At 40.1% G+C, this 19655-nt stretch overlaps 1 long non-coding RNA gene across 3 annotated transcripts in view; it reads left to right on the top strand.

Moving 5' to 3' along the window:
• The window catches only part of LOC116394921 (uncharacterized), a 78248-nt gene that overhangs the window by 42142 nt on the left and 16451 nt on the right, over positions 1 to 19655 (top strand). For all 3 annotated transcript variants that reach the window (XR_004213485.1, XR_004213486.1, XR_004213484.1), the window contains one exon: positions 11901 to 11991. This is a non-coding gene — a long non-coding RNA (uncharacterized LOC116394921). The remainder of the gene's footprint in view (positions 1 to 11900; positions 11992 to 19655) is intronic.

The following is a 19655-nucleotide window of genomic DNA, read 5'->3' as shown; positions in this document are numbered from 1 at the left end:
CACACTGACTCTCAACGAGTGTCCTGTTTTAGTCAAAGTAGAACTAATTAGCCAGTTGAATATGAGTTAGCACATATCATCCCTTTAAGAGAGATGTTGAAACATCTAAATAACTATAGGTTTTGCTCACATACTTCTGTCTTTACGCTGTGCACAGTACAAATTGGCCTCATTACTGAGGGCCAATTGGCTCCATCGGCAGAATCAGTTTTGAAAAGTATTATGATAAGATAGTGTTTTCATACCTCATAGATTCCTGCTATACTACACTATTATTTGTTAGTGCGTCATCCTACATGCCAAACTCACCATTCCTTGGCAGCGACACAGTCCCAGGCACTTGATACTTAGTATTTCTATGGCCGTTGGTCTGTTTTGATCAAAGGGGTTCAGGGGCCTAAGTTTCAAATCCCCCAAAGCCCATTTGGCTGCTCTTTGTTTAGCCCATTGGAATTCTGACCCCATGCTTCTCAGACTTTGAACTCTAAGCTTGGAAAAGCCGTATCGCTTCTTTAAACACATTATCTGTGGGCTAGGTTTTAAGAATATCACTAATCATCTTAAGGTTTTAGTGAACTGTGGCAGTATCGTTGAGCCTCGGGGCCCATTTACTGACCAGGGCACTGTAAGAAATCTCCTGTGAATTATATGATAACTTAATGGCAGCATCATTGGTGTTTTGTAAATTCTTTAAATTTAACATAACTTTTGAGTCATACCAGGGTTGGTACAGTTTTGTGGAAAATATGGCACTTCAGAGAAGTGTGATGTTTTTCAGTTTGAGTTTGGCATGACTGCTTGTAGTATCATCTATGTCCATCCAAATACAGTATTCTTTTTTTTAATTTTCATTTCACTTATTTAGCTCTGACGACCATAGTTTTCTTTATGTGTCAGGTTATAACTTGCTCCTACACATCAGAGGACTTGACTTGAAGTTTAATTGAAACTGTTAATGCTGCAGTTTAATAAAATATTTATGTATTACTCTCAAGAAATTGGCATGGCCTGCATGCATTTTGAAAGGATGATACAGCTCATGCATATTATACAACGATAAAAAGTGGCATTATGAAGGAACGTCTGCAAAACCTGATTGGTGCTAGTTGTTGCATAGGTTTTGCTTGCAAACATGTTCAGCTATGTTGGTGCTGCTTGATTTGTGTTTTTTTCTTTTTGCAGAATCATTTTTTAAATGTCTAGTTTATTGTTAGTCTGAATGGAAACAGTAGATGATGTTTTTGTCTCAGTACTAGTAATTGTTGGCACTTTTTCTTTTGCAGCATCACTCCATAGCAGTGGTGTTGAATGTAAAAAGACACCCTACCACAAATCGTACATTGAAATAGAACGTTTAAAGTGATTAGTGAGTGCAGTCTGAATTTTGACGATGTTTTATTTCATTATTCAAATGGCCATATGTTGTATTGTTCTATTGTTGATCATGCTCTTTGTCGAAACTAAATAGTTGTAAATTGCATAGAGAGTGTTTAGTTGGTCGTTAAAAAGACGGACCAATCAGGTATGTTTGTGAACACATTGAACACTACCTGGATGAATAATTATCCATATGTCAGCCACATCTGCTTCGTCTTTCTGAACACTTTTCATTACCTGCAGCGCAACATCTAATAGTTGTTGATGATGCAGATGGATTTAAACTTATAGCGTTCTAGACTGGTTTAAATACAAGTGTCTTGTGAGCACATAGTCTTGAGAGAGAGAGAGTGTGTGTGTGTGTGTGTGTGTGTGTGTGTGTGTGTGTGTGTGTGTGTGTGTGTGTGTGTGTGTGTGTGTGCGCGCATGTAGTTGCATGCAAGTCTGTTTGTGCCCATCTCACACCTCCTCAATCTCATCAGCCCCCGTGCATAAGAGTTGGCACCTTGAATCACATTGTCTTCATCTGGAAATATTTCAGCTGCATTTGTGCCACTCTAAAGGGAGATGAAGATAAAGGAGAAGAAGGTAAAAACACACCCTGTTGTGTGAATCCTAGAGAAGGCCTTGAACCCTGCCATTCATCCCTTTCACTTCATCAGCTGAGTCTAATTGCCAGAGAGGACAGGATACCCAGGGCCCAATTGTTCCTTATCCTCTTTGGAGCCTCTGAGGCATGAAAAGCGAAAGGCCTGCTTTTGATCTTTTTTTTTTTTTTTTTGTTAGTTTTTTTTCTTTTTTTTTTTTCTGTCATCCCCTACTATCCTTCCCCTTAGAGTGAGACACTCCATTCACACTGTGCCCCCTTCTTCAACCACGCAAAATAATTATCAAGCTCTGCTTCATCAAATAATGGTAGATATTGGAGGTCATGATGGGGAGGGCCAGAGGTCTGTAGGGGTGGCCCCAGGACGTGGTGGAGCTCCCAACTCATCTTAGAGGCATGCTCCTTAGCTGTGGCTACCTTTATATACCTTGACCCCGGTTTTCGTTTGTCTGTCCTAATGAGACCCTCTCATGCAGCCAATGCAACAGAGGTCTTGCAATGGCAGGGTTGGGAGGCCAAAGTACAATGAGACACAGGGCTGTGCTCAGACAAGGGGCGCATCTGTGCTATCTTATTAGGCCTTGGAAAAGAGCTCATGCGTCTCAACGTCCTATAGGGGCTGAGAGCAGATCTATTGACACTTACTTCTCCTTTGCGGTCAACACCTTTCTGTGAAGAAGCAGGCACACCCAAGTTCTTGTTAGAAGTAGTTCTTGGCAGAGTATTTAGCGAGGCAAAGTGCTTAACTCGGTTTGGGTGGCCATGTGGCGTAAGGATAAAGAATGCAGCTTTGTAATGATGAAAAATTCCTTGGAACTAGAGACATGACAAGGGATGTCAAAGACTAATTTGTCAAAAGCAAACAGTGCTCATAGTTAAAGAACCAAGGGCACTAAAGTCTCTCTTAATGCTTAATTCCACACTTGATTTCTTTTTTTTATAGGTTCAAAAGCATGCTTTAAGTTATTGTTAATCATCATTCTTAAGAAAGTGTTTATTTAGAACATTTAGCTTTGTAGCCCTTTAGTTGTGGTCTTGGCCATTATCCACACCCAGAAATTTGTCAGAATTTGAAAGCGTAAAATTCAAGTTAAAAGTATAAATAAATCCCTGTGTTAGAAACAATGAGACCAAAGATAGCCAAGCTAACCACATATCTAACTTGACAAAAGGGACAGCAGAATATACTATAAGTAGAGCAAAATGAAAAACAAAAACACAAGTAGGCAAACAAAAACCTTTAAGCAATCATGTTAAGCACGCCTAACATCTGAGCACTGTTCGAGAACAAAGCAGGGCTCCTGTCAGTGCATCGATCCCCTCCTGAAGGCACACACATCCATAGCTCTCTGATTGCTCCCTGCCTCTTGCGCCTTCTCTCCCCCGCGCCTCTTGCTCTCTCTGCTCTGGCTCCTTTCTGAGAATGTGCTTATCGATCTGGCCTACTTCGTTGGAGTTAACTCGTTGATAAACCTGACCAAGGGCTTCCAATGGCCTGAAAGAGTTTTGGAGAGCTGGTGAGAAGGCAAAGGTGATAAGAAAAAAAAAAAAAACGTAGTCGTGAAAATCACAAAGTTGTTTTGTTGTAATATAACAACTGTCAAGTTGATTAAATGTAAAGACATATAATGTGTTGTTGTCTGGACATGGAATGAGGGTTTTTGTTTTAGTTTTTTTTCTGCAGGCAACTTAGCGGGAAGATTAAATGAGATAAGATAGTTGCTCAACTTAAAGTATTAACCCTTATCTGGTTTGAGTCACAGTATCCTACAGCTTTATAGTTCTTAAAGTGCTAATAACCTGCTGATTAGGAGTTGTAATACCAACCTGGCAGTTGAGATAGTCTGAGATAATGCACTGTACCTGCTGTGTTACAATTATGCAGCGTTTGAAATAAAACTAGTGGAATGTTGCGATTAAAGACTGTCCATTGACTTGAATCAATGGGTTAAAATTCCAGTTGCATCTGAATTAGTGAGGATGCTCATTTATTGTATTCAGCTATAGACCATCTGTGATAAGATTGAGTAGAAACAAGAAAAACACATAACAGCCCTGTCTTCAATGAAGCAGTAAGAAATAGTAACTGTTGTAATGCTATTGGTGTGTATTGTAGATCTCAAACAACCAACAGTTCCTTGTGATTTATTTTTTCACAAAGATATGAAAAAAGCAATGTTTCTTAAAAAAAAAGTGACTCATGTTTTGTGTGACAGTGTGTAATCGTGTCTCCAGAGTGTGATTACATTGTATGTCAGTTTGTGTATATTTTTGCAAGTGTGTTGTGCTGTCATGGCTGTAACATTCCATGTGGGAGGGTCTGTTGATAAGTAAGCCATCTGTAGTGTTCTGCCGAACGACATGTTGTAAAGCGAGATTTGAGAGTGTGGAGAGACTTGACTTGACAAATCTTGGCACATAATGAGACAGAAGGGAGTAAAGGCAGAAGTCTGTCCAGAGATAAACAATTAGATTTGTCCCTGAGGTAAAGGCCGGGCAATGCAAGGACTCCCAGACTAACAAAATCAATATAGCTTCCAGTAAGAACACTCAGGGGGTAGAGTGATGAAGAGGTTATCATTCATTTCTCAGATTAGGACACACATACACAATGAGGAACTGTAACGCTTTAAAAATCAATATGATCACCAACATCAACGCTGCTTGTCAGTGGTGCATACATTTGAAAGTATGCATCTGATATTCAGCTATCCGTCAAACGTCATCGCTCTAATAAGACATGATGACAGATCAACAGGGACGCTGAACTGAGCCAGTCACGCCAGTTTTCTTCAGCAGCCAATTGTGAGCGGATCTTAAAGGAGACGGCATTTGGGAATGATACTTTCACACCCTCGGATAAAACCATAATGGAGCACGAGCCATAGATGGAGTGGGCAGTCCCTTTGAGTTGTATCCCCTCTTAGGTCCTGCCCAGACATGAACGTCTAATATAACATCTCACCACTGTTCCCAGGAGGCCTCACAAGGGTACCACTGCCAGGGCAAGGAGGGTTGGACTGTTAGGGGGCGGGGGCCCGTCCTGCGCTGTGCTTGTACTTGCTGTAAAGAAGACAACAAAAAGAGAGGGTGAATGGTTTTGGGGTGGGAGTGGCGAGCGATCACAACTTCTGTTCGGCAGGGAAGTCTCCTCAGAGACGCCGAGTCGCTGACCATAAAGGTGTGAGCCTGTACCGTGGCCAGCCTGTCACCTCAGCTCCATGGAGACGGCGACGTGGCACCCCAGTGGGCTTGTCTCTGCTGTGGCCTGGAGCAGCAAGAGCACTTGGGGATGTGGCCCCGGCCATTACATGGGCTTCAGGGGACCAGGAGCCACTGCTCTGGTGACCTTCAACAACCTGCCAGTCTGTCATCTCGGTTTGGGTAATAACAAGAAAGAAAATCAGCTGGGGATTTGTGTAGAGACATTGTTGACTGGGCCATTGTATCTTGTGAGGAGGCTCTTTGTTCCAGTGGGAAGGAACTATAGAGAGACTTACTTTTCACAGCATTACCCCACTCGACATTCAAACATTTGTTTTACCCTTTCATTTCAAGACAATATAGGAGATATTAGACTATACCGTAGTTTTGTATTTTGTTATTCTCTGTTTGGTTACTCATCTTGCTGCAGAGCAAGTGATTATACAAGGATAACGCTGTTTGGACATGCTCCCACTCACCACTTTAATCTGGATCATTGTCATTCTTTATTAATAAATGTGTTGAACTTAAAAATGTTGCACCTGTTTTGATGACAGACAATATAGCTCCCCATAATGAAATGTTAAAAAGTAACATCTGAAATGGTCAAAATAAATTGGTGTTTCCTGGGCTACAACTACTGATCATTTTCATTATTGATTCATCTATCTTTGGTCTAAAAGTTGTAAAAAAAAATAATACGAAAAATGGTCATTGCCAGTTCCTAAAGCCCAAATTTACACTCCATAACCCAATAATATTCCAAATAATATAATTAAAAAGGGAAAATATCCTCATCCTTACATTGGAAATGTTTTAAGTTTTTTACCTGAAAAAATACTTTAACCATTAAGCAATTAATTTTTTTGTCAATTAACTATTTGAATTGAATTGAATTGAATTTCAGCTCTAGTGGACACCATCATCTCACATTGCTAACCACATCAAGCATATGCTATTTTAAATATCTTTTATTACACAAACAACGTTTTAATGCTTAAGTCACCATCATTTGAAATGTGTGCATTGTTATGCATTGATTGTGCTTTGACAACTCATTTTAGGTCTCAGTCTCAGCTCAGTCAATAATATCCTATTGAAAGCTTGTGATTTAAAAAGCAATCATCAAAATACGCTAAATACTGAAGTTTGCTGTATTGTGTTTCAAGGGTGTGGTCACCACATTAGCAAAAAACCCAACATGATTAGATGCATAATCGGGCACATCAGAGTAATTTTCCATAATGGTACGGACTATTGTTGTTATCTCTGTGATAAATTATTGCCAAATGGGAAAACCAAATCTTCAGGTTTGAGTGTAAAGCAGCACCATCCAAACCATTCCCTGGAGACACTTGTGTTGCATTATCTGACAAACCAATACAGAAGATTGTGTGGAAAAATCTGTGCTTTCTTCCTTTCAGCCAAAAAGAAAGAGAGGTTTTTGAATGGAGTGGTGATTCTTTATGCAGAGCTGAGACGCGACACCTTCCAGACAGTGAGAGATGGCGAGCCCCAATAATACAGAGCTGTACAATGGTTCTGACAGGCGAGCAATAAAGCAATCAGGGTCCCAGGCATCCAAATCTCTTTACCGCCCACCCTCTAACAGACTGAGAGATGGGCGGCTGACCTGTGAGCTGTCAATCATGGGGGATACCTGCTGGAGCCTGATCAGGGAGAGCTGAGGGCACTAGTCCATCAGATCTGTTTTCACACTCCAGACACTAACATTGCAAGCATAGCCACAGACACAAAAAGCCCCACCGCCTCACTCTTAATTAGGAGATGTGGGTGCTTTGTTTAGGGGGGGGGGTTGGACTTGTTTGGTTTAAATGGGTATGGGAGTGTCTTAGATATAGGGGGATAGTAAGTGGAATCCCAGTGAGACAGAGAATAACCTTTTCCCTTGATTTAGGAATCAGGCATTGATCTGTCACGCTGTTTTGTACAAGCAAGAGCTCTTTCAGCATTGCTTATCGGTGTGTGTTGCTTTTCAGTGTGTGTGCGTGTGTGTGTGTGTGTGTGTGTGTGTGTGCGCAATATGTGTGTGATGGGTGGTGGGTTGAGAAGGAGGGGGGGAGGGGGTAAGGCTTGTTCATTAGCTGTCTGTAGCCCATTCCAGCAAATAGATCACCATAATACTGTGGTTAGTTAATGGCTTTCTGGTGTTTCCTCTAGAGTCTTCCTGTCTGAGGGCTGACTGCTGAAACTCCTCCACTGTTTTCTCCTCCTTTTTCCAAGTGGGGAGTCTTGTGTTCTGCTGCCTAATTCAGACAATTGGCTTCAGCCAGCGGTCAAGTCTGGGAGCAGTCTGGCCGCATGGACTCACATTAGAGAACTAAAAGCAACATCAACAAGAACATGACTCGACTGGAATCACATGACTGGAATCGTACTGGTTCTCCACAATTAAAACGCCCAGTCTGTGACAGCTGGAAAGGTCGGCACAATAAGGAGTTATGTTATGTTTTTTGTGTTGCTTCTCTCATATATTAGACATAGTTTATGAAATGTGACATATGTAATGTTTAAATAAATACAAGATACATTAAGGTGGACATAAATGGATGATGCTGTTCAGTAGATGAGTCAATTATTTTTCTTCCCTAAGATATCGCACACATGCAATAACGATGACCTTTTAAGTGCAGTAGACGGCATATGAAACATCACAACATCATTACAAAATGGTCTGTACAGGATATTGTCTGTTTAAAGTTCCATCCAGCACTGTGGTCCAGAGCAGATATCTCAACCATATGTGGGATTGCCATGAAATTTGGTATGTTTAGTCATAAATCGGTAAATTTCAATGTTTTTCGGACAATTTTTGGCTCCCCATAGGAGAAGAACCTTTTCATTTTGGACACCGTGTAAGCTTCTGTCTAGCGCCACGTTCAGGTCAAAATGCCAAATCATATATTGTCCCCAAAATACTGTATCATGTAGTCCACAGAATGTAGTGCACATTCATATTCTTAAGGTGATTTTAATGACTCCATCATCTTTTCTCTCGATCTGTGGATTGAGACTGTCTTCAGTAAATCAGCTTGAATTTAGGTAGCTTTTTGTTTTTTGTGTTTTCCAAACAAAGTGAAGCTCAAATATCTTTATTTTAAATCAACTCTACATGTAATGTGAACAGGTTGCTATTGCTAAACCCACTGAGAATCATCGCCTAACTTTATAGATCCCTCCATTATGAGGAGTTTTAGCAAAGCATTTGGTCTGTATTTACTCTATCGTTGCTTATCACCAACTCTCCCATACGAAACCATTCTGGCAAAGGCAACTGCAAATTACCTGCCCAAAGAGAAACATCATCGGGCTTTTTCCTCATCCGAATCACGGCTCTAAGGATGGAGGATGTCGTATGTGGTGTAGATTGTATGAGGCAAATGTGTAATTTGTGATATAGGCTACGTAAATATCTAAAATCAAATGGCAAAATCCCGAGTAACACCTGTATCTGGACCATAATCACTTTCCTATAGTAAGTTTGTTCGTGGAACTTCACTTCACTCTTGCACACAATAAGTTATTTAAAGTGTGTCTAGCCGATGCATATCGAGATTCAACTGTTGATGGGTTTTCCTTGTGCTGTTCATCATATACAGTACATTATTCCTAATGCATCCCGCCCATAATTGTTTCTTATTGAGCAGTTTGCCTCAGACATTTACCAAATGGAGAACACTCAGAAGGGTGTTTTTCCAGACGTTGCGTGATGCTGTTTTGAGCTTTACAGGAAGCAAACGTGTAAACCCGATCACTCAGTTGCTGTCATGTGATAGAATTTATTTTATCAATGTCATTCCTATCCGAGGGTCTTAACAACAACAATCATTCATTAAACGGTCTTTGCTGTGTGAAGTAGTGCATCTTCTCAGAAGAAGGGAGTTTATCTCCAGGTTAATACTGTATGTGTCTCTTGGGAGCTATGTATAAAAATGATTAAATCTGATTGCGTCATGAGATTCGGGATGTAGCTGTGACATTTGTGAGTTACTTTGTTTTTGTTGCTAGGCAACTGATGACAAAAAAAAAATGGATGTTTGCTTTGTGTTTTGGAAAAAGGTGATATTAGTGCTACTGGGCGTGCAACTGAATGCTCCGAGTGTAAATACGCGTATAAATACATTTATATGTATGTATGTATAGATCCCTGGCTGACTGAGTGATGAGTGAGAGGCGACTGATTCTTGTAAAGAAGGAGGTTCTCCATTCACACAGCATAGTGTGTGTCTAAGCGTGCATATGTGTGAGAGAGATGGATATTGCTCTACACTGAGCCGGCCTGTGCCTTTTGGTGATCTCTGTATGGTATATGTATGCTTTACAGTGGGTGATTAGACAATGATTATAGGACTTGTTATTGGTGCAGCAACAGTCATCACATTAAACTGCAGTCATAAAGGATTGTTGATGCGTTATTGAATGCAAATTGAACGATGTTGCTGATGTTTGTGCAGGTTGAACGGGGCAATAGTTAAGTTGTGATGGTGTTTGCGGGTCGTAGCCCTTTTAATTTATTAAAAACATGAATTTTTAAACTATGCAGTTTTCATATTTTCTATTGGGTTTTACAATTGTTTATTCATTGGAATTAATAGGAGCATTTCCTCAACTCATAAAGGAACTCGTAATACTAAAGTTAATCACAAAACTTAGAAATGCATAATTTTCAATGGGCAGCAACAATATGTTTTTACTGTATTGTACTAAGTTACTGTGTGTACTATGTGAAAGGCTTATTCTGTGAGGCACTGCTTTTGAAGTTGTTTGCTCTGAGTTCACATTTATAAAAATGTTGAATTGTATATCTTTATTGCCTTGAGACCTTCTTCCGAAGAGCACCTGTATAATCGTATCTGACTGTATTCGAGGATGGTTGTGTGTGTGTGTGTGTGTGTGTGTGTGTGTGTGTGTGTGAGGAGGGGACTCCTTTTGACTGGTTTTAACAAGAACCCTGACATCTTGGAATCGTGCCTCTCATTTTGCTCATGGGATAGCTGTCTTATGTGCGGAAAAGTAAACGTTCAATGATGGAAGATGAAAGGGGTGGATGTTTGAGGGTGGATTTTCACCTCAACCATATTTGACAATGAGTGATGAGTTTTGCAGAAGTCTTGACTTAAAGTGTCCCTCAGTGGTACTCTGTAGCCCCCCCCCCCCCCTCACATCTGGGAAACTAGCTCTCTTCTGGAGTCTGCAGCATGAAGGCTTGTTTTGTTCCTTCCAGATCTCTGATATCATCGATTGCTGAGAACATGGATGTGATCTTCTGCAGCTGGAGGAGCAGCCCGTATGCATTTTACATCACCCTTAGTTATTTTTGGGTCAAAGAGAAGCAGGGTTTACTGGACCATTCCGAATCTGACACACTGAAGTCTGGTTGAGACTGGATTTTTCTTCCCATGCTCCTGTTCACTGACCGCAATATCCCCAAAACGCATCATGCCTTTACATTTATATCATGCTGTGTAACCAAACTTGGATGTCTGACTCTGCATTTAATGTTTTAACCTGATGTCAAAACTTTTGGTTTGGTTTCCTGCCATGGTATGTCGTATAGCTAGGTAATTCAGCAAATTACTAAACGGTGCTCCTAGTTCATGTACACACTGTAGTTGCATTGGAATATTTTCAGTAATTATTGGATACAGTGATCAGCACTGTTCCTGTGGAATGAGCCATACTCAACAACTTTGACTGAAGCATCAAGTAAGCATGTAAAGAGGATTTCTCATTAGTCCAATGTGAGCCATGGTGACCCCAGTGGAATCAGACTCTTTTCCAAGTATTATACATGTTCAAAAATGAGTCTTGTTTGAGAGTGGAACGGAAGTATATCATGCTTAAATAATACTGGCTTCCACCTTGGGAAGGTCTTTACGGACGTTTTGTTCATTTTCCCATTTCTCAAATTCGACAGGAACACACAGCAAAACAAACAAACCTGAAAGCCTGCCCCGACAACTTCTTCCCTTTATTGGCAGCTGAAAAAAGCAACCGCTAAGGCGTTGCTGGACCAGACCTTTGTGACCAATGGCGTGTCATCCCTCACTTTGTCATGGTTAACTAAAACCAATCCCCATTCAAAGCAGCATCCATCAGTGTTAGTTGAGAACAATGACAGATTGCCTTTCTGCAGCACTCAAAGCATCTGGATCCTTTCTCTAGTCCCTCTCCTTTATTTATGGTAAACAGCCTGAATAACAGCTGGGCAATGGGAATTTACAAGTTAATCAATTGTTTGTAAGGAGCCACAGCGATGCCCCATACCCAACCATCTGCGAGTTAATGATCATTTACCATGCTAATTTTCCCATAAGCAACAGCATATCTATTTTTTTTTCTCTTAAAAGATTCATCCACACTTAGAATTATGAAATGTTTAATGTATAAAATGCCATCTACATTGAAGATGTGGGAGTCAATTTAGTCTGTGAGCGATAAAATGTTACGCCTGCGCTGTATTTTACTGAAATTCAAATAAACAAATAGGCTGGTGCTGATAAACTTGTGCCAAACAAGCACAAACCTATAGGAGCAGTAACACTGTGGTCCTGTGGACTTTTAGTCTTCCAGGGGGGATGTCCTGGAAGTCATATTAAGTTTCACACTGTTGATGCACCTTGGTGAGCACTGTTTATCCTGGACACTGTGTTTCCTGTTCAAGTGAAGTTGCCTTTGTCTCTCCTCCCAGGTGTTTGTGCCTCTGGCAGAGTCTTGATCTTTTGTTCCTCCTGCACCTCCTCTGTACCACAAGATGACCGGCACGCACACAAGCATCACAGGTCAGTCACAAGTATCCCTCAACACGCAGTCAGCAGTCCACATGGTTGACTCTTGTACAATGTCAGAACATTCACAAATTTCATCAGAAGAAGCTGCCAAAAATATTGTTTATTTGTGTTTGAAGTAAAGACTAATATTACATCTGGATATATATTAAAATATGTATCTGTCTTTTATTAGGTTTTTTTTTAAATGTGTTTTTTCTAAATCTAATAAAGAAACCGACACAAACAAAAGAACACACACAAAAGAAAAAAAAAATCAAGCATGTGCTTCCTTTCGCTCATGACTCAACTAACCCCAGAAATATGGAACATTATTTAATGAGATGGCAGAAATTGATAACAGCAATCATTAATCTGACGATAGAATATTTAGAAAACTCACAAATACAGAATGGAACCGCAAAAATGTTTGAGAAATGCAGAAATTGGGATTTGTTTCTTTTCTTTTGTTAAATCTGCTTTATTTGTGCTATCGTGGCAGCCTTGAACCAGTGTTAGTAGAGGGCACCATTTACAGCTGCGCTGTGAGCACTGGCATTCACCTTTTCCTATTTCCCGGCTGCAGCACAGAAACCGCACGCTACTTTATTTATAATCCAACCAACCTCAGTGTGTAACTCTTACCCCGTACTCTTGCTCGCATCACACAGTGCAGGTCACTTCCCTCTGCACCTCCACCACTGCTCTTGCATTCCAACATGGCTCTAGGACAGCAGCCCAGCAAAGCTCTATACTCCTCAAATCACAAAGAGGCCCAGATCGGAGCCGAGCTGGACGTGAGCCAGGATCCAGGCCCTCACAGCCCAGGCAGCTGAGGGCAGCCTATAATAAATGGGAGACAATGAGAACTAGCACACCTCCCACGCTTTGCATGTGGATGTCGATTCAGAATTGAAATTAAATGGTTTCATAGGTTTCAATAGACCACCCTAATTATACAAAGATGTAACCACTGGTGGGTTTAAATTATATATACATTAAGGGTATATGTTGAACGTAACGGACCTCAAATTTAGAGAATCAATATTATTCAGTTCACTATAGTGAGTTTTGAAAGTGCAAAGCTGTAGAGGACAAAGATTAATACAATCCACATGAAGGTATAAAAAGAGGCTTTCTGGAGCTTTTGATTTTGCTGAAACTTTTAAAAGTGCTGAACTATTTATTATTTTCTTATGAATTCATAGGCCAGCTTACTTTTTTATGTGTTGCATACACTTTTTAAAATCCAAATATAATTGCACCAGACTGTAAAAACTGGGCAACAGAGCAGTTTTTCCAACAGTCATCAAAAACATGTATGTACATTTTTTTTTTTTTTTTTCACATGGCGGGGAAACTAGACATATTAAAGGCATTCTGTTTTAATGAATAATAATGAACGGTTCACTGTGATGTAGACGGCGGTGGTGCTTTAATGGTCCCTTGTAGCCTCTTAAGCCTCTGGTGATAAATCTCACACAGGCTCACTCGTATAACTAAAACCCAAACCTCATTCAACTTCACATCCATCAGTGTTTGGCTGAAAGCGATGACAAAGCACTTTCAATTACACCAGTAACTGACTCTGGAAACAGTTCATAGCAGGGTCCAGGCTCTAAGACTAGGGGAAACACACAAGGGGGAGGGCCGAATGGCTTGTGGGGCATCCGTTTGACTCGCTCCCAAATAATAAAAAGGGTGGTGTGACTCTGGGACACAAGGGATGCCGCCAGCATCGCGAACCCAAGGACAATTCACCTATTTTGTGTGCTGTCACCCCTGTGGTCTGATTTATGGTTTGGACATCCCTTCTATGACCCATTCGTCCATCAACTTGGCGGTATAAGGATACTCTGGTGATCAGAGGCTGAAGTATCAGAGCCTCCTCAGTCAGGGCTCTTGTCTAGTACCAGAGGGCCTTGCGCTACTGAATGGGGAGCGGTGCGGTTGGGAGGGGAGAGTGTTGCAGCAGCAGAAGAGTGCCATTCTTAACCCTGAGCACCGGAGGATAGAGGAGCTTTTTGAGAATCCATCATCTGTAAATGCTTCATTCTATAATGTTGGTGTTTTCTTTGCCATTTTTCATCCCAATTTGTAATTATATTATGTGGAGTGTGTGCTCTCTAAAAGTTAACATGCCAGTGTTTAATTGGAGTGATTTTACTCATAATTGCATGATCCTCTCTACCACTTTTGGCTTCCACTTTATTTGAATAAGCATGCTAATTTCGGAATACATCCTCAAAAATTAATCAGTATAGCATACTTAGTATTGAAGATAAAAAAATATGAAATAATTTCGGAAATGTAAATCTTTAACAATGACATCAGCCAGGGAAACATGTAATGCAACAGCAGATAGGTGATTTTATAATGCCTTTATTACATAAATAAATAAAAAAGTCTGATCCTCCAGAGGGCCTGATCTTTTAAAGCAGCTCTGACTCCAAACCCCCCTGATGAAAGGCCCACACTAACATCAGGAGTCCAGAGCCTTTACTCTCTAACTTCAGGCAATTATGACACAGAGGAGATCTTTGCCTTCTGCACTCAAACAGAAGAATAAAAAAGGCATCTCTTTTTTTCCAAGCTTGGTTGTAAAAATAAGCTTGCTCTCCTCAATTGCAGTCACCCCGTGCCCTTTGCAATAGCAGCAAGGATGTATCAGAACAAGCCACGGGGCAAAACAAATCACTTGTGATTTACAGAATTATAAAGATTATAATAGCTGCAATGTTTCTCTCTCAGATTGGTCTTTATTTCCAGGAGTCAAAGTTTCCTGGGTGCCCTAGGCATTTTAAAAACAGTAATTGGCCAACAGAGAGACTTAGGATCTCCCTGAGTGATTGAGTGTTTTTGTTGCTATGAACTTGAGGGTATCACTGTAAAGATCACAGGTCCAGGTTGTGAGAGCCTGCAACTTATCAAGCACAATTCTGTTTGCCGCAGCCGTGGAAGTCAGACTATTTTTCCATACAGTTGTGTTTAAAGTTGTAACATTTCTGTGGAACTTGATTCTTTTTTGGCTGATTAGATATGTTTCCAAATAATTCAGCGTGAACTACGGGGTTCTGGTTTGTGAACTAAAGACAGCCTTGAATTAATGCAGAATTATTGTTTTGATGAAGAGCGTGACTGTTATTCTGGCTCGTAAGAGAGTAGCACACAAAATCCATCTTTGAGAAATTACAATGATTTTTGAAGTGGAATTGATTTTTTATTTTTTTTTTTCATTTGACTTTGTTTTTACCCCGCAATGAATCAGCACACCATCTTTTACCATTAATATACGTTACATCCAGTTTTATTTATAACAGGGCAGAGATGGCAATGACTTAGAATGAATTAAAGCTGTGCAGGACTATGTGGCATGAGAAAGCCTCTGTGCCTCATAATGGAGAACGCATCAACCAGAATTACACTACACAAAAACAATAATTAGAAATATAATAACAGCTTCTTCTCTTGACTGAAACGTAATACCTAACTTTCTCCTAAATGATCACCCCTGCACCTCTTGCCTGTTTCTTTAGAAAGTCAGGCAATAAACAGTTAAGAAATGTCAGCATAATTAGCTTCCCTTTATCAATATTAACCATCTACACGATGCGGACAGCTTTTGAATTATTTTAAAATGCATTAAGTGACATTTTCTATCTCATTGTGCAGTAGAGTTTTATATAGATTGTTTTTACTTGTTGTATCTGTTATATTAATTAATGGGTCAAATATATTTAGTTTAAACTCTTTAGATAGAGCAGTACATTTTACTCCACGCTTCAGAACAACTCTCATAATGTTGAAAGCATGTGCTTTCTGACTGTTAGAAAAACAAGCCTGGCAGTAGGTAAGCTATATTAAGGAAATCCACCAGGGAGGCATAATCGAGTTTGACTCTCTACCGGTGGTCTCCTTGTTAGTGTTGTGAGTGTCAGAACTGACAGTGCAGGTAGCTCAAATGCCACTTAAGGTTTTAGCTTCAGTGGCTTTTGGAAATAAATGACCGTGACCTGTGTAGCTTGAGCCCACATCCCACACCCTTTCTGCCTGACAGCTGCTCAATGGCAAGTGTCTGCCAGAATGCCGAGGGGAACGCTGCCAAGCAGCCGGAGATGGAGATGATTACCACATCCCTCTCTCCCTCTCAGCCCGCTCACTGAAAACTGATACCTACTAACAAACTGCTGTCGACATGTTAGCGAGGCGGAGGGAGTGAGAGCAGTAGTATGTGTTGAGAGAGGAAAAAGAGATGTGTGGGAGAGACAACATGAGGAGTCCAAACAAGTTAGGATTAATGACATTGAAACAAGTTCTTGTTCCACTGCTTTTACAGCTAACACCATTGTGACAGACTTGAAGAATGCAGTCAACGCTATAAGGAAGTACCTATTAGGCAGGCGCTCACCTACAGAATAATGATCAGGTGAAACATGTGAGACAATGTAGTCACAAGGTGACTAGTTCTCCGCCAACTGCAGCTCATCATGCGAAATAATGTGTATCCATGTGCAGTCATCAATGTGGCTGTAAGAGAAAGGATTTCTTGAGTAGCAATTTTTGTTTTTATGCTGTAACAATTATAATTTGTGCACAGTGAATGCTACATTGTCAAGGGAAACTTTTTATGGTGTTGTGCAGATATGCAAATTGCTTCAGACCTTTACACCAGCCACTTAAAACTTAGATTTTTCCTGCTGAGGAGAGAATGAATGTCCTTCCGGAGAAGAGTAATAAATGTCATTATTTTTGAATAAATCCCCCACAGCGCCACTTTAAAGTGAAATAAAGGAAAAAATCACAGCTGACATATACTTTTCTAATTGTTGCAGAGGGGGGACAGTAAGCAGCATGGAGTAGCTTGAATCATCTGTAATTAGAATATCGCTGTGCTTAATTACAAATGATTTTGATTGTCTGATTTTCAGCAGAAGGACTATTTTAGCTACTGTCTTAATACACATTTGTTTTTGAAGATTGGAAATGACAATTATGATAATGTACGTCCCAGCATGAAATATGTTTTGTCAAAGACAAGAAAACAGGACATGTTAAGTAGACGTAATGCAGATTCTTTGAAAAATGCTAATTAAAGATGTTGTTACTGTCTATTTTGTATTTTTTTGTAATTTGAAAATGAAGCTATTTCATTCTAAAATTATTTTGAGGGCACTGCAGCTTTATTGGAGAGCAGTGTGACAGGATACTTATTGAGGATTAAAAAAAAAAAAAAAAAATCTAAATCAATCATTGTTCAATTTCATTTCATAATCGCCCTGCCAGAAAGTTGGTTAAAAATACTCAATCATGTATTGATTTACATGGCTTGAGGTTATAGCTAAGTTTTATGCTAATACAAAAAAAAGGTAATTCCTTCCAGTGCATCACATGGTTCAGCACAAATTAAAAAATAAATAAATCTCGGACAAAATAAAACTGTCTACAGTAATTCATTGTGGAACTTTATTGAGCAACAAGATAAGTATTTTTCTAAAAATCAATTTTCGAGGAGAGACAATGGAAACAAACCTAAGTGCTAGTTTGAACCAACCCCACAAGGCTTCCAGGGAAACCACCAAGCCTAAGAAGCACTTTATTAGCCAGCAGGGGGGTGGGTCAGGAGGACCAGCCCTATCATTGATTGAGGTTGGAGGATGCATCCACAGCTGCACTTTCTCTAAATTTCTAAGAGTAAATATGCACCTTTGAAGTGGGGGGTGCCTAGGAGCACTCCTCTGCACAGATTGTGTGGGTTTCTGTGGGGAGCTGTAGTTACGGGAAAGATCAATGGACAGGGCATTAGGGGGAAGAGTACACTACACTGTCCAGCCCTCCAGCCAGCAGAACAACTCAGCAGCTCCTACATGGCCAGTATTATTGAGCTCAAGGCAGTTTAATTCTCCATGCTGGTTTCACAGACTGATAAAAATTTCAACCTTTCCGGCTGTAAAATGTAGTGGAGAAAAAGATGAAATATACTGTGAACTTTATGTACAACTGGAGTTTGGTATATATTGCTCTCCTACCACTTTTCTTAACACGCCTCGACTTCTGTTGTAGTCATGATCTTTTTGACATTTTCTCCAGGTTTAGACAATAAATACTTTTTGAAATGCTCCCTTGCTGAAGTCATGTGGTTTCTGTTTATATATGTAGTTTTGGACAATACTTTGTTTATATATTGAGAAGCATACAAATCTCCCTCAACAATTTAGTTTGTTTCTGAAGATAATCTACTTGCTACATGTACATTTTCAAGTTAAAAAAAATAATGTAAAGTAATAATAAAATATTTTTGACTGGAATACCTCTGTCTGCATAATTACTGACTGGAAAACCCTTCTGTCCGCTAGTGAAAGCATGGAAAAACCCATATCCTGCTTATTGTGTGGCTGGATATGTGTACTTGCGGCAGGCTTTAAGTGCATTAGACAACACACAGTTTCTATATTGTGGTTTATAAAGACTACGGAAAAGCCTTTTGGGGCTAGCAAGATGAGGCTAATCTGCTCGTGGTTGGTACAGAGTGATAAGTGAGCAAAGACGTTTAGGCCTTTTGTCCCCTACTTATGCCTTATAATATGTCTCAAACTCTGTGCTTATTGAATTCAAATAAATCCAATACTCATGAGGCTCTTAAATTGTAAGAAAATAGCAGCAATTATACACTGAAATTTAATTGATTGATTTTAATGAGTCTGAATTAAGTTGGTTTGGTACAGTAAATGCTGGGCCGTCCCCGAGATGAGGACGAGAGGACAACATGTATCCTCTCCGCAGAGTGTCAGAGTTTAGTGCCTCTGCACTCCCAGGTGTTGCCAGGGTTTGGCTCCACCAGGCTCGGGAGATGCAGCCAGAGAGTGTTAGCATTTACAACCCCTGTCACACTCCACAAAACACCGTGTCACTCAAGCACAGCCTGTGTGGCAGCTCCGGCATTAATGGAGACGTTGACATCTTCCAACAGAGTGTTTATCTAATACTAATGCTAAGCAACCAGAGCCAGTCGCCCCCACACGGAGCCATCGAACCCCGCCACAGACCTCGGTGTCTGGCAATCGCACTAGTTTTCCCATTCATCCCTCAAGACTTATAGAATTCATAACAATGGCTTTGCTGCTGCTCCGTGTGATGTCTCTTTTTTTTTTTTTATCATTCGGCCACATACTTCTTTCCACCATCCACTAAACAGCCCGACTGCTTCACAGGTGCTTAAGACAAAGGTGGATAAAATTATGACAAATTGCAGGAAGCATCACCTGTGTATGCTGGCATGGATCTTTCAGCTCAGGACCTCCAACAAAAGTTGTTTACATATTTCTGGCTCAGTGTTATTCTCAGACTTGAAGGAAGATTCAAGTTTGTGTTTCAGCGTCAGTTTTTTAACACCTTCCCAACACTTTTTAACACTTGAGGCATCTTTAATGAATATATATTTTAGAATTATTTCATAAACATCAGGTACATACATATTATCTAACAGTACTATATATTGTAAATTATTTTCAAAATGAACATGTGAAGAAAACACAAGTTGAAAATATAGAACGGAAAAAAAGTTATGAGACTACTGTGTAGCATACATTACAATGCACAAAAGGCTTCAAAAATTCCTATATGTTACTATATGTATCAGAGACTGATGATGGGTTCATGAAGTGTATGGAGCTATCTTTAGA

The sequence above is a fragment of the Anarrhichthys ocellatus genome, unplaced genomic scaffold (assembly GCF_004355925.1).
Source record: "Anarrhichthys ocellatus isolate YVR2014 unplaced genomic scaffold, GSC_Weel_1.0 scaffold2, whole genome shotgun sequence".
In the NCBI taxonomy this organism is placed as follows: Eukaryota; Metazoa; Chordata; class Actinopteri; order Perciformes; family Anarhichadidae; genus Anarrhichthys; species Anarrhichthys ocellatus.
This window is presented reverse-complemented; position numbering and strand designations above follow the sequence as displayed.